Raw genomic sequence first — 12,325 nt, forward strand, 5'->3', positions numbered from 1 at the left:
CTAGAGCGTAAGTGCCTCTCTAGGGCACCTGCCTCCTATCCTCTTATAAAGGAGGAGGGGAGGGGCAGCTCAGTCAGCGCCCAGGCGCTGAGGGAGAGGCAGCAAGCTGCCTCTCTGCAGCGCTCCTGGGCAATCCTCCTGGCAGGAGTGGGGGTGGGGTGAGGCTTCGAGGTGCCTCTGTAGGGTCGGCGCCTGGGGCATTTGCCCCTCTTGCCCCCTAGGTACGCCAGTGTGCAAATGCACTCAATATGGCTAAGGTAAGAAATACCTGGATAGAGGAAGAAAGTGTAAACAAACAAAACTTACACAAGTTAAGCTTGTTACTGAAGGCTTTGGCAGAAGGCAATTACAAATGCCAGATGGCTGTAAAATATGAGTGGCTGTGCAACAGATGTGGTCATCAATAGTGGTAAAAATAAGTTTACACTTACATTCATTGTTTGTACTGTGCACTTGCAGGATCACTTGATGAAATTTCTTGCCAGCTAACAGCCCAATCCTATCCACACTTTCCTGAGAGCCCCATTGACTCTAATGGGATTTACTTCTGAGTAGACATGCATAGGATTGGGCTGTAAACCACCAAACTGAAGAAGAAAAGCAGTTATGGGGGTATTAGATGGCCATCAGACAATGCAAAAAATGAACCTGAGGATGAATAGGAAGGTAACATTTCAAGATAGGTATGTTTTGAGCCAGGGTGCAGGGCTGGTTTCGCTCCACCGGATCCTGAGCCTCTGTGTCAGGCTGTCCATCCAACACAGAGGTTCTGAATTCTACACCAACCCTCGGGTCATCATAGAATTGAGTAGCTCCATTGTGGGACTACTCATTTTACCTGGGGGATGTGGACAAAAATCCCCTTCTCCTGAGGAGGCGATGGCAGCTGCCTGGGGAGTACTGGATGCAGTGGCAGCCATTTTCAGTGCCACTGCAGCCCCACACGCCAGGCAGCTCAGGATTGGGCTGCCCAGTAGCATATACTTTTTAGGATAATCAGCCACACATCAGTATTGCTGTTTATATACTGCTTTTCAACAAAAAAATGTTCACAAAGTGGTTAACAGAATGGCTCCCTGTTCCAAAAAGGCTTGCAATCTACAAAGATGAAGGAGAAAATCAGCAAACAGCCACTAGAAAAGGTGCTGTGCTGGGGTGAAAAGGTACATTTGCTCTTTTAATCATTTAATCTTGCAAAGCCTTTACCCCAAGATTCCAACAAAGCTGTGTGTGTGTCCCCCTTTTAAGGGTAGACTTGGCTGGAACACCTCAAGAATAAGGTCCCAGGATGCCTAAGAGGCAAAGAAGGAAGGCCCATAGCCATGGAGACAGACCAGGAACAGACTGCACTTGCTCCCAGTGTGGAAGGGATTGTCACTCCCGAATTGGCCTTTTCAGCCACACTAGACACTGTTCCAGAACCACCTTTCAGAGCGCGATACCGTAGTCTTTTAAGACTGAAGGTTGCCAACATGAACATCTTATTATTCTGTATCCTTAATGAAAACAATGGCTATCTGCTGGTGTTCTTTTGCATCTTTTATAATGTGAGCCCTTCTGGGACACGGACGGACCCAATAGTTAATTGATTTTTCTCTGTAAACCGCTTTGTGAACTTTCTGTTGAAAAGCGGTTTATAAATACTGTTGATGATAATAATAATAATAATAATAATAATAATAATAGATCCACAATACTTATAAAATATTTTTTAATATACACAGATAGTAGCAGACTAGTCATCTAAGCTTGCCCAGTCATGTCGGCAGACCAAATGAATTGGAAAAAAAATTATGTACCAGCCGAAGAAAAACCTGCAGAACATTAGAATGCAAACCAGATTTGCATGTGTAGAGTAATCACTTGCAGGAAATAGCAATGCAAATGAGATTTTCTCAACGTTTTGGATTTTGAAAACTGCAAAATTTGTCATAATGGACTTCCACATTAGCACTGATTATGATCTTCCTGTAATCAAATTTTTCGTGCTAGTGGGAATGTTATTTAAACACTACTAAAAGAAGTAGCTCAAGAGTTCAGATCTTTCTATCCATGTCTGAGCAGCAACATCATTTTTGGACCTTTCAGCATATTCATGAAAAGGAAAACTCAGTCCTGACCCATATTGCGCAAGGCACGTTTGCGTCTCCTCGAGAGGAAGCTGGGCCGGCGCTCTGAGAAGCGCCAGCCTGCAGAGGCTGACTTAAGCCTCTGCACCAACTTCCTCTCGGATGCTTGCGTCAGCCCGCAAAAGGTAGGCAGGGAGGTGGGAGGGAGGCGTTCCTGGGCTGGGGGAGGGCTCATGGTGGGCAGCCCTGGAGGTGGGCGGGCAGGCAGGGAGTGGGAGGTTAAGCCAGATCCCAACCCCCACTTCAAGCCGCTCTGCTCTCCTGGGACTTGTGCCACCTCAAGAGTTGGCACAAGTCCGAGGCGACCCATAGGGGGCAGCACCCAGAGGTAACAGGAAATGTTTCCCCTTACCTCTGGCTGAGCTGCTTCTGGCCACTATCCTGTGCCGAACACAGCGCAAGCCTCCTGACTTGCTGTTCCAGTGCAGGATAGGATTGCACCCTTAGAAATGCCATAATAGAATTCCCACACTTACCCAGAAGTAAGTCTTATTTACTATCATTGTTAAAAGAATATACATAGTAGCTTGTTAAAGTACAGGTCTTTAATATTAAAGTACAGGTCTTTAATATTTTCCCAAATGCAGTCACATCCCATGGTATCATCAAGTCTAATATAATAAAAATAAAATATTGAAATGAATGGGGATCCATCTGAAATTGGCTTGTGACCCACCTAGTGGGTCCTGACCCACTGTTCGAGAAACACTGGCTTCTGGCACATGCCCGATCTCATCTGATCTTGGAAGCTAATCAGGGTCAGGCCTGGTTAGTACTTGGATGGGAGACCGCCGGGGAATACCGGGAGCTGTAGGCTTATACCATAGTCTTTCGAGACTGAAGGTTGCCAACCAGGATGACCATATTTTTGATAGGTGGTGTGCACACACACACACACACACACACACACACACACACACACACACACCCCGAGTGGGTGGGTGAGTGGGTGAGTGAGTGTGTGTGTGTGTGTGTGTGTGTGAAGACTGAAGATGTTGATCCTGGGAAGACTAGTAAGGGGAAAATGGTTATAGAATACTTCACCTATTTCTTGTACAAATTAGGCAGAGTTCTCCTCCTAAAATACTTCCAAAGAGAAAACATGTTTTTTTTTTTTTTTAAAGTAACAGGGTCCTATTGCCACAAATATGCAAGGCTGCAAAACTTTTGTGCATACAGTATGTTAATTCTGAAACCAACAGAAAAAAATAACCTGCTGTGAAATTGACAAGATTTGGCCCTGTAGGAATGCACAGAGGATCAATCCTGCCTGAAGAAGTTCTTCCCTGCCTGGGGAAAGGGCTTTGTTGAAGGCATTCTGTGCCCATCTTTTAGTTGAAATATAGATTGCATCTATTTGCAAGCCTGTCTGCTAGCCTGCCAAGCTGAAAAAAAAATAAATAGTGAATTTGGCTCCCTTAAAGGTTCTTAGTGACCTTTTATGTCTTTGGAAAGGTCTGAGGTTTGCAAATAATAAACTATACATGGTGTCTGACTAAGTTTTCTTAGTCTGGCTATATTATGGATGAAGATGTTGACAGCAATGTCCTAAACAGGCAAAGTTACAACACTACTAACTTCCATGTTTCAACAGGAAATAGATCTGGGATAATAAAAACCCAAATGGCAGGATGATTAATCAAAATTATTTATCTTAATTTAGCAGAGGTCTCAGGCTTTAGGGAACTGGATGAAACATGTAATATGTTCTGCAGCTCAAAGCTTGAAAAATATTGGCATATGTTGCTGCTGTAGGATAAATATATCTCTTGAGCTATTTATGGATATCCTAGAATTCTTTTTTTATTTCATGAATCAGCTTCTGTAAAGGAGTATCATGATATTAACTACAGCTATGGTTGTATGTACCTTCTACTTTCCTTGGCTTATCATTTTATCCTGTTTTATCCTTTCCTTTCTTATCTCTAAGGTGATACCTTTACATAACTTCCAGTGGTTATCTTGGTGACAATCTCCTACTTCTACATGATGTTTATTTAATACAATAATTCAGCTGTACAAGTCACAGAAATAAGGGTGTGTGGTCTGCCTAGAGCACTTTTGAACAAGAACAGAAAGAAAGAAAAAAGGTAGGATTTCACTTAAAAATATATGGAAAACAGGGAACAGATGCCTGTGGCAGACAGCTATGGCAGACCAGGCTATGTTTCTGAAAGAATGTATTTTGAGGATGGTTTCAAAGGAGGAGAGTAAGGGACACAATAGTATATCTAACATTGTTGTGCTTGAAGGAGAGAAATGGGTGTGTGTGTGTGTGTGTGTGTGTGTGTGTGTGTGTGTGTGTGTGTGTGTGTGTCCCTCTTCACCCCAGCACATCTTTTCTAGATAGCAACTGTTACCCTGCACATGCCCAATCTCATCTGATCTTGGAAGCTAAGCAGGGTCAGGCCTGGTTAGTACTTGGATGGGAGACCGCCTGGGAATACCGGGTGCTGTAGGCTTATACCAGGGGTATCCTGGCAGGAGGGCCACATCATCTCTCTGACACTGCGTCGGGGGCCGGGGAAAGAAAGAATTAATTTACATTTAAAATTTGAATAAATTTACATAAGTTTACATAAATGAATATATTAAAGATGTACTTATATGAACGAATGAAGGTCTTGCAATAGCTCAAGGCCTATAAAAGGCCTTGCACAAAGCAAGGCTGGCCTTTCCTTTGCTGCCGCTACTGCATCACAGACATGAAACAGCAAGCAGTCGAGGAAGCCCTCATCCCACAGCTCATGCAAAAAGGTCAAACAGTTGCCTTCACACTGAGAACAGTTGTGTCGGGCCAGTGCGGGCTGCAACAAATCTCTGGAGGGCCAGAGGCTCATTGGAGACTGGGGGCTCCCTGAGGGCCGCATTGAGAGGCCTCAAGGGCCGCATGTGGCCCCAGGGCCGGGGTTTCGGCACCCCTGGCTTATACCATAGTCTTTCGAGACTGAAGGTTGCCAACCATCTTTTCTAGTGGCTGTTTGCTGATGTTCTTCTGAATCTTTTTAGATTGTGAGCCCTTTTGGGACAGGGAGCCATTTAGCTATTTGACTGTGGCTGCAATCCTAACCACACTTTCCTGAGAGTAAGCCCACACTGAACAAAATAGGACTTACTTCTGAGTAGACCTGGTTAGGATTATGCCCTTTGTCAGTAAACTGCTTTGTGAACTTTTTGTTGAAAAGCAAATACTATAATAGTTGGTGGGGATGGGCGAGGGACCTTTCAGTGGTGGCTCCCTGATTATGGAACTCTACCCAGAAGGTTGTCCCCTGTGCAGCCTGCTTTCAAGGGAACAGATTTCTGTTTCTGTTTCTTGGGCTTTCTCTGGGTTTCAGTGCCTCTGTTTGATTTTGTTTGTTTAATTTTGTGCCTCTGCTTGTCTCTCTTTGATTGGGTCTGATTATTTGGTCATTCTATTTTTTTAAAAATGATTTGTTATGGCTGTTGATGAGGTGACTGTAAACCACCTTGTTGGTCCCTTGATTGGGACTAAAAGTATTTTAAAATAATTTTAAAAAAGGAAAAGAAATCTAAAATGAAATAAGAGAATAAGGTACTGATATTCTTCCCCTACAATATCAGAAGCTGTCCTGAGAAAGCTTGATGGATGGAGGTGACAACATTTCATCCAGATGAAAGAAAAAAGAAAAGGCAGGTTTATCACTTTGCTTGCACTGCCATCAATCCACTGCCTTTGGCCTTTGGAGAGGACAGAAGGTGAGAGCCTTTGTGTAAAAAAAGGGGGAAAGGATATGTGATCCCATACTGAAGAGGAAGAGTGTGCAGCTTCCAAACAACTAAGAGGGAGAAAGGGAGTAATGTGAGGGGGACAGCCTTCATGAAATGACAAGGCATGCTATAGGGAGCCTCAAAAAATTTGCTTCCTCCCCCAAGAGCTTCTTGAAAACACCTGCAATTCTCTAGTGCAAGCAAGGCTCTAAAGTAATCAAATGTGAGAAATAATTTAATGGTCAGGGAGGTTGCCTGTTGTGTGTTGTCATCTATGATTGCATGGGCGCTAGCCAGTAGGGAACACACAAATAACTACAATTCAATGACACAAGTCAGGAACTTGCAAGCAAAATATTGTGCTATGCATGTTTAACACTTAAGAGAGAGGCAATATGAAGGTCAAAGTCAGTGTCCATGTGACAGGGTTCTTCAGACCCAGAGTGCATCAGAGACCCAAGTCTGGGGCTGCACCTTCATAGGAGTTTCCTAGAGCTTACATCAGTTTGGATGTAAGACAGTGGATCATTTAAAAACAACAACAACCAAATGGAATAAACAGCATCTTTATAGTCCACCAATAAATGGACAGCACTGGTGCTAGTCAGACCCCCCCCTTTACTGGTTTGATATTCCACCCTCCGCTTATCCCACTCTCTAGCGTCCTCATTCAGCACTCTTCTTCCCTTCAAATTTCGTCCTCCTCTGACCTCATCTTCCTTTTCCAATCCATGGAATGGAAAGAGAAAGAGAGGCAGTGGAGTAAAACAGGCAGAGAGAAAGAGAGATGGGTGGCCTCCAGCAAATCATGGTTGGACCAGCCCTGAATGTTCTTGCATTCAGGTGTTGTCCCCACTGGTGCTCAAGTTATTTATTTGGGGGAATTAAAGTGTACAGGGTCTGGGTGGCTAAGCTCTTTCCAGCCTTTACCTTCCATGAAGGAACAGCCAGTGAAATGAGGAATCTTTGGAGCTTAGGGCAAAAACCAATGTCAGTGAGAACCAATTCAAGAGACAGGCAATGGAGTGTCTTCAAAGTGATTTGTTAAAGAAACATGCAATTGCAAAGATAGAGATTCTATAAACCCTGTGTGTTTCCATGGCATACTCGTAGGTTGTAGTGTGAGTGTGTATGTGCTTCTAATTGGTGCACCAGTAGGAAACAGGACTGGTTTTCAGAGAATGCTGTTTAGGAAAGCCCTGCACTTTACCCTGCTCATAAGCGAAGACAGGAGGAGTGAGATAGATGGAGGAAAGGGAAGTTGCAAAAGAGAAAAGAATGGTTCAAAGTATGAAAGTAGCTACTTTCTGGGCATGGTGTGAAGAGTCCTGCAGAGGTCCAGAGGGTTTCTGAACAGTTTGTGAAACTCTGACTTAAGCCATATGCATATGCATCTATGCATATACACAACAGGGACCAAATGTGTACACCTGTGGGCTGGGCAAAAAATGGGTTAATGGCAGACAGGGGTGGTTGAATCAGGTAGAGTGACAACTCTAGCTCCAAACTCCTCCAATATTTATGGGGTTTTCTGGGAGTAAGCATGTTAACCTTGTTATCAAGGTGACAAAGGGTTCTGGAGTCTTCTGCAAATGTTGTAGTCTGCAATTGTGTGATCTAGTGGGTGAAGGGAATCAGAGCTGATGCTGATGTGCCTGTTCCTGGCACACAATCAAGGGAAGCAATTCTAATCAAAATGCAGATGTGTAGGACAATTGCACAATGACTACATTTGAAATGCAGATACAGTTTCAAAAGGCAGATGTGACAAGGGGATGCCAGGCAGATACGAACAGAAGGTGAACTTTGTACTGAAGTGGGATAACAGTTCAGATACACTGAAAAGTGGCATTTAATGGTGACTGTAAAATGCAAATAATGACCCTTACAATGGAAAGGCAAATCAAGATACAGGGTTACAAGCAGGATGCAGAGATTACAAGTATTGACAAGGAGTATTTATATTGGAGATGCACTGAAAAGTTGTATAATTCACTGGGGTGGGATTACAACCATGCCTTCCTTCCTAGAGTCATTGATACAGGATGGGAAGCAGAGTTTAAAATGGAGTTTGCCATGATTTCTAAGAAAAGCAATGTCCAGTGCTCATATTGCCCATTTGGGGTATATGGATCTTAAGCATAATAGTCCACGATGCAATGCAGGATTCACCAACAGTAGGGACAGGAAGGTTTGGCTTGAGTGGTGCTGCCTGACATCAAAGCACTGATTGTCCTTGTCCAAAGTACTGATTGCCTGCATATGCAGGCAGAATACCAGTGGAAGAAAACAGAAATAACACCCATGAAAGATCCCCATGGATAACAGAGTGTACATCTGAAAACATAAAGCATAGCACAAAAAATGGCCCTTGATATTGTTGCCTTCAGAAGTTAAAATTCATTTAACTCCAAGGTGTTAAAATGGCCATGACTCCTTGGAAGTGACGTAACCAGTTAAATCCCGTCATCTTTCAACAATTCACATGAATCTCTAGCACACTTAGTAAAGTGAACCAAAGTGAACCAGATGTGTGCAAGGTGCAGGATTTGGGCAGTACAGTGGGAGCAATGCACAGCATTACCAGTATTTTACACCATTCAGTTGATAGGTTCTTGATAGGCTCTTTACACCATTCTGTTTCCCTCGATTGTCCATATCAGTAGTACTTTAAAAGACATTTCAGTTGCCTATGATCCGGCTTCTGTATTTTCAGATGGCGCACTGAGAGCACATGCACACCAATGTGATGTTCATCATCTCCTAAGCCCAGCCAGGCAAAGCCATCACAGTGCAGCCCTCCCAGGTATGGTGGTGCAATCCTCCCAGTATCACTGGCACAGTCACAAAAGGTGCCAGTGGACATCGGTACTAAGTGACCCGAAGAACCACAAGGGTTCAGCTGGCTTTATGTGAGTTTTGTTCCAGGCCTACATCTTCAGCCCAAGTGTTTTATTTGGCTGAGTTGCAGCATAGACTTCCTCACCTTGTCAATCTGCTCCCTGATCACCAGTCCATCTTCAGTCACACCTCTGACTTCTGGCCCTTTGTGATCCTTGTCTTCCTGCTCCAGAGGATGATGCCAGCCTGTCTTGACACCATCTGCCATCTGACACACACACCCCCATTGATCCTTTTACATCTGTGTCAAAATTGGGCCCCCAGCTGCAGTCTGTCTTAGAGGTTGGCCAACACCTGACACTTCAGACAATCCTCAGTGGCTTGTAAGTCTGCCAGGATTCCCATGCACTCATCCAGGAAGTTGCCTGGAAACCAGTCAATCTGGACTATGCCAGGAGTTGCTTAAGTTCTATTTCTACCTGAAATGTTTGTACTTCCCACCTTCTTGTTGCATATTCAGAACCATGTGCATCGAGATCTCACCTTATATAGTTATCAGGCTGAAAAAAACAGCAGAACTGCAGGCTGGAATGGCAGATTGCAAATTTCATCATCACTGCACTCAATCAAGTCAGTTAGTACTTGAGAACAAAGTGACATGTGTTTCTAGCTGATTGGTTTCATTGTCTCTTTAAATGTAGGTCATATTGCATCTCCTATCATTGACAAAATGAAATTTCTTTTTCATTTCTTTTTTTCTCTGCTTCTCCAGAGTGGGTTTTGTTGGTCCCTCCCCTTACAAAAGGAATAAAATGTTCAGAAGGCCGCAGCAAAACAGTAGATTCAAAGGGAGAATCTTCAAGTTAGGTCTATATGAATGTGTGTTAGTTTTGACAACAGTGTTGTCTCTTGTGGCAAAACTGTTTGTGCAAATGTTTTCTAGCTCCAGCTAGGTCCTGTTCTTGCCAGTTCCCCATAGCAAAGCATTCCTGTAATGACTGACAGCCCATTTCTTTCTCTTTCTCTTTCTCTTTCTCTTTCTCTCTCTCTCTCTCTCACACACACACACACACACACACACACACACACACACACACACACACACACACACACACACACACAAACTTTACTGTAGAGTTGTGTGAAAAAGGGCCATAGGCAGGAAAGACATTTGCAATGTATCAGTAGTCTGTCTGGTGGTGACAGGCCAACAGGTGAATGGCCAACAATATACACTCAATTCAATGCCTGTTGAATTGTGACCTGCAACCAAAAGGTCATACGAATGGGCCCTTTGACTCCTACAAACTTACCCAGCACATAAGAGGACATAAAAGAGGGCTGGGAGAGTTTTCTGATTCAAGTTAGCAGGCACATATTGTAGAGGAATTCATCTGATGATTCTGGTTAGAGAGATTAAATGGTCTACCTGATTTACAGTCTGAGATCAAGAAGTTCATTTGTAGCAGGGGAAAGGTTAAGTTGGCTCTTTGTGCTTTTACTTCTGGCTTTATGTTTTTGTCGGAGAAGCTGATAAAGTGAACACCCATTCAAGTGTTCATCAAGCATGAATAATCAATCACCTGACTGCCCATAGGAAATCATCTTTCACAGAGTTAGGTCATTGCTCCATGCAGCTGCTCCTCAGAGTTTCTGACCAGGGATTCTTCCTAACCCTAACTAGAAAAATCAGGGTTTGAACCTGGGAAAATCTACATGGAAAGCATGTGCTCTTCCACTGCACTACCATTCCAACTTCAATAGAGTGCTCTCTCCTCACCCTATTTATACGTGTTAATCTGGCGATAGGGCTGTAGCTCAATAGTAGAATGCAGGAAGGCCCCACATCTGCAGATCTCATATCCTCAGAGTCAGTTATCCACAAATCAGGTCTGCCCCCCCAGCTCGCACATCCCCGCATGCACCCCCCCTGGTGCCAAGGGAAACTCCAGATGGGCTTCTGAGCTCAGCAGAGGCCAGAGACATCTGTCCCTGGCCCCTGCCGAGCTCAGAATGAGCTGCCCCAGAGCTTCCCCAGGCCTCCCAATGACTTATTAGGCATTAAAAAACATCACTTCTGGTTTCTCCATGAATCCGAAAGTTGTGTTTTTTTTGTGTGTTGAGCTCAGTCTGGACTCGGCAGAAGCTGGGGACAGACATCCCCAGCCTCTGCCAAGCTCAGAAGGCGCTCCAGAGATGATGGCCTTCTGGGACCAATGGGACAGGTGTTCACCCCTCTTCCTGGTTTTAGCTGTCCGTGGGGGGGTTCCGGAACGGAACCCTCCATGAGTAAGGGGGCACACTTTTATATGTTAGGCATGCAGATAGTCCCAGGTTCAATCCTAGTAAGTATCTTCAGATACAATGGGGAAAGGTTCATCTGAAACCTTGGCAGCTGCATATGTTCGTCGAAGTATCTGAAAAGAATTCTGCCTTTGCAGGAGAGTGGAGATTTCTCCCCTAAGCATTGCATTGCCACATAATCCAAAGAAGAGTTCTTATTTATGCAGATGTGGTTTAAAGAACCCTGTATTAGAGCAATGGATTGGGTCAGATGATGTGGCTACCTTATGACTTTGTAAATTGCGTGGAAAAAAATCTACCATATTCCCACATGAAGCTACTAAGTCACCATGGAACTCAAGGGATTTGGATTTGGTTCAGAGCACAGTTATTTCTGTTCTGGGTCTGATGGCTCTTCCCTAAGATCAGTTGCCTGGAGCTGCTTTGGTGTTATTATTTTCAAAGTGCTTATTATTTGTTTTTAAGTTGGCTCTTTGTGCTTTTACTTCTGGCTTTCATTTATATAACATCAATAGAAAATGCACATTGCAAAAAAAGAGGGAGTGTGGGGTGGATGTGGGGGGACCACATTGTGACTTGTGAGCTGTCTAAACTTAATAGAGAAGCTAGCAAGGGAGAGTAAGTGCAGAACAGCATGATGTATATTTTATAGATTTGCTGCAAAACATCTTTTTAAAATTGTTCCCATTACATTTTTATGAAGGATACAAGAGCCATGGCTGCATGACTTAGCAGCTTAAGTTACAGGGTGTTATTGTTTTGGAATTCATATTGAATGCGATGCGGGGGAGGGGGGAGTATTGATCATTACACATAGCACTTCATCCATCCATCTGTAGGCAAGAACAGTCACAGAGTCCCAATCTGATAATGTTAACACAAGGGACCCATGAAATGCTAGCAGCAGGGCCAGAGAGAGGTACTTCTGCATGCTGGGGCAGGGCTGAGAGCTGGCCCACTGCATGTGGGTTCAAGATTCCCTCAAAAAGCTTTGGTCTGGGGGACTTCCTTTCCAGGGCTCATCTCACTGTGCACTGAGTATGGCATTTTGAAAAAGGGGGAGGGGAACAGTCAGCCAAAGGATCCCTTTTCCTATGGTAAAATCTACCACCCAGTTGGTTGCTATCAATAAAACATACACCGGAGCAGAGGCTGGTTATGGTTTCAAAAGAAATGCTCTACTCTCGGTTTCATAGTTGAATATTCATCTTCTGAGTGGTCAGAGGTCCTTCTTGCTTTGGACAGATAACCCTAGAGCTGTTCTCTTTGTGAGGAAGCATGGGGGAGGAAGATGTGGTCAAGCATTGTGGAGACACAGC

The 12,325-nt window shown here is 44.0% G+C and overlaps 1 pseudogene; it reads left to right on the forward strand.

Moving 5' to 3' along the window:
- Window positions 1–4,474: 4,474 nt before the first annotated feature.
- LOC136656295 (5S ribosomal RNA) lies at window positions 4,475–4,591 on the forward strand (annotated as a pseudogene).
- The last annotated feature ends 7,734 nt before the right edge of the window (window positions 4,592–12,325 follow it).

Source organism: Tiliqua scincoides, chromosome 6, assembly GCF_035046505.1.
Source record: "Tiliqua scincoides isolate rTilSci1 chromosome 6, rTilSci1.hap2, whole genome shotgun sequence".
Classification (NCBI taxonomy): Eukaryota; Metazoa; Chordata; class Lepidosauria; order Squamata; family Scincidae; genus Tiliqua; species Tiliqua scincoides.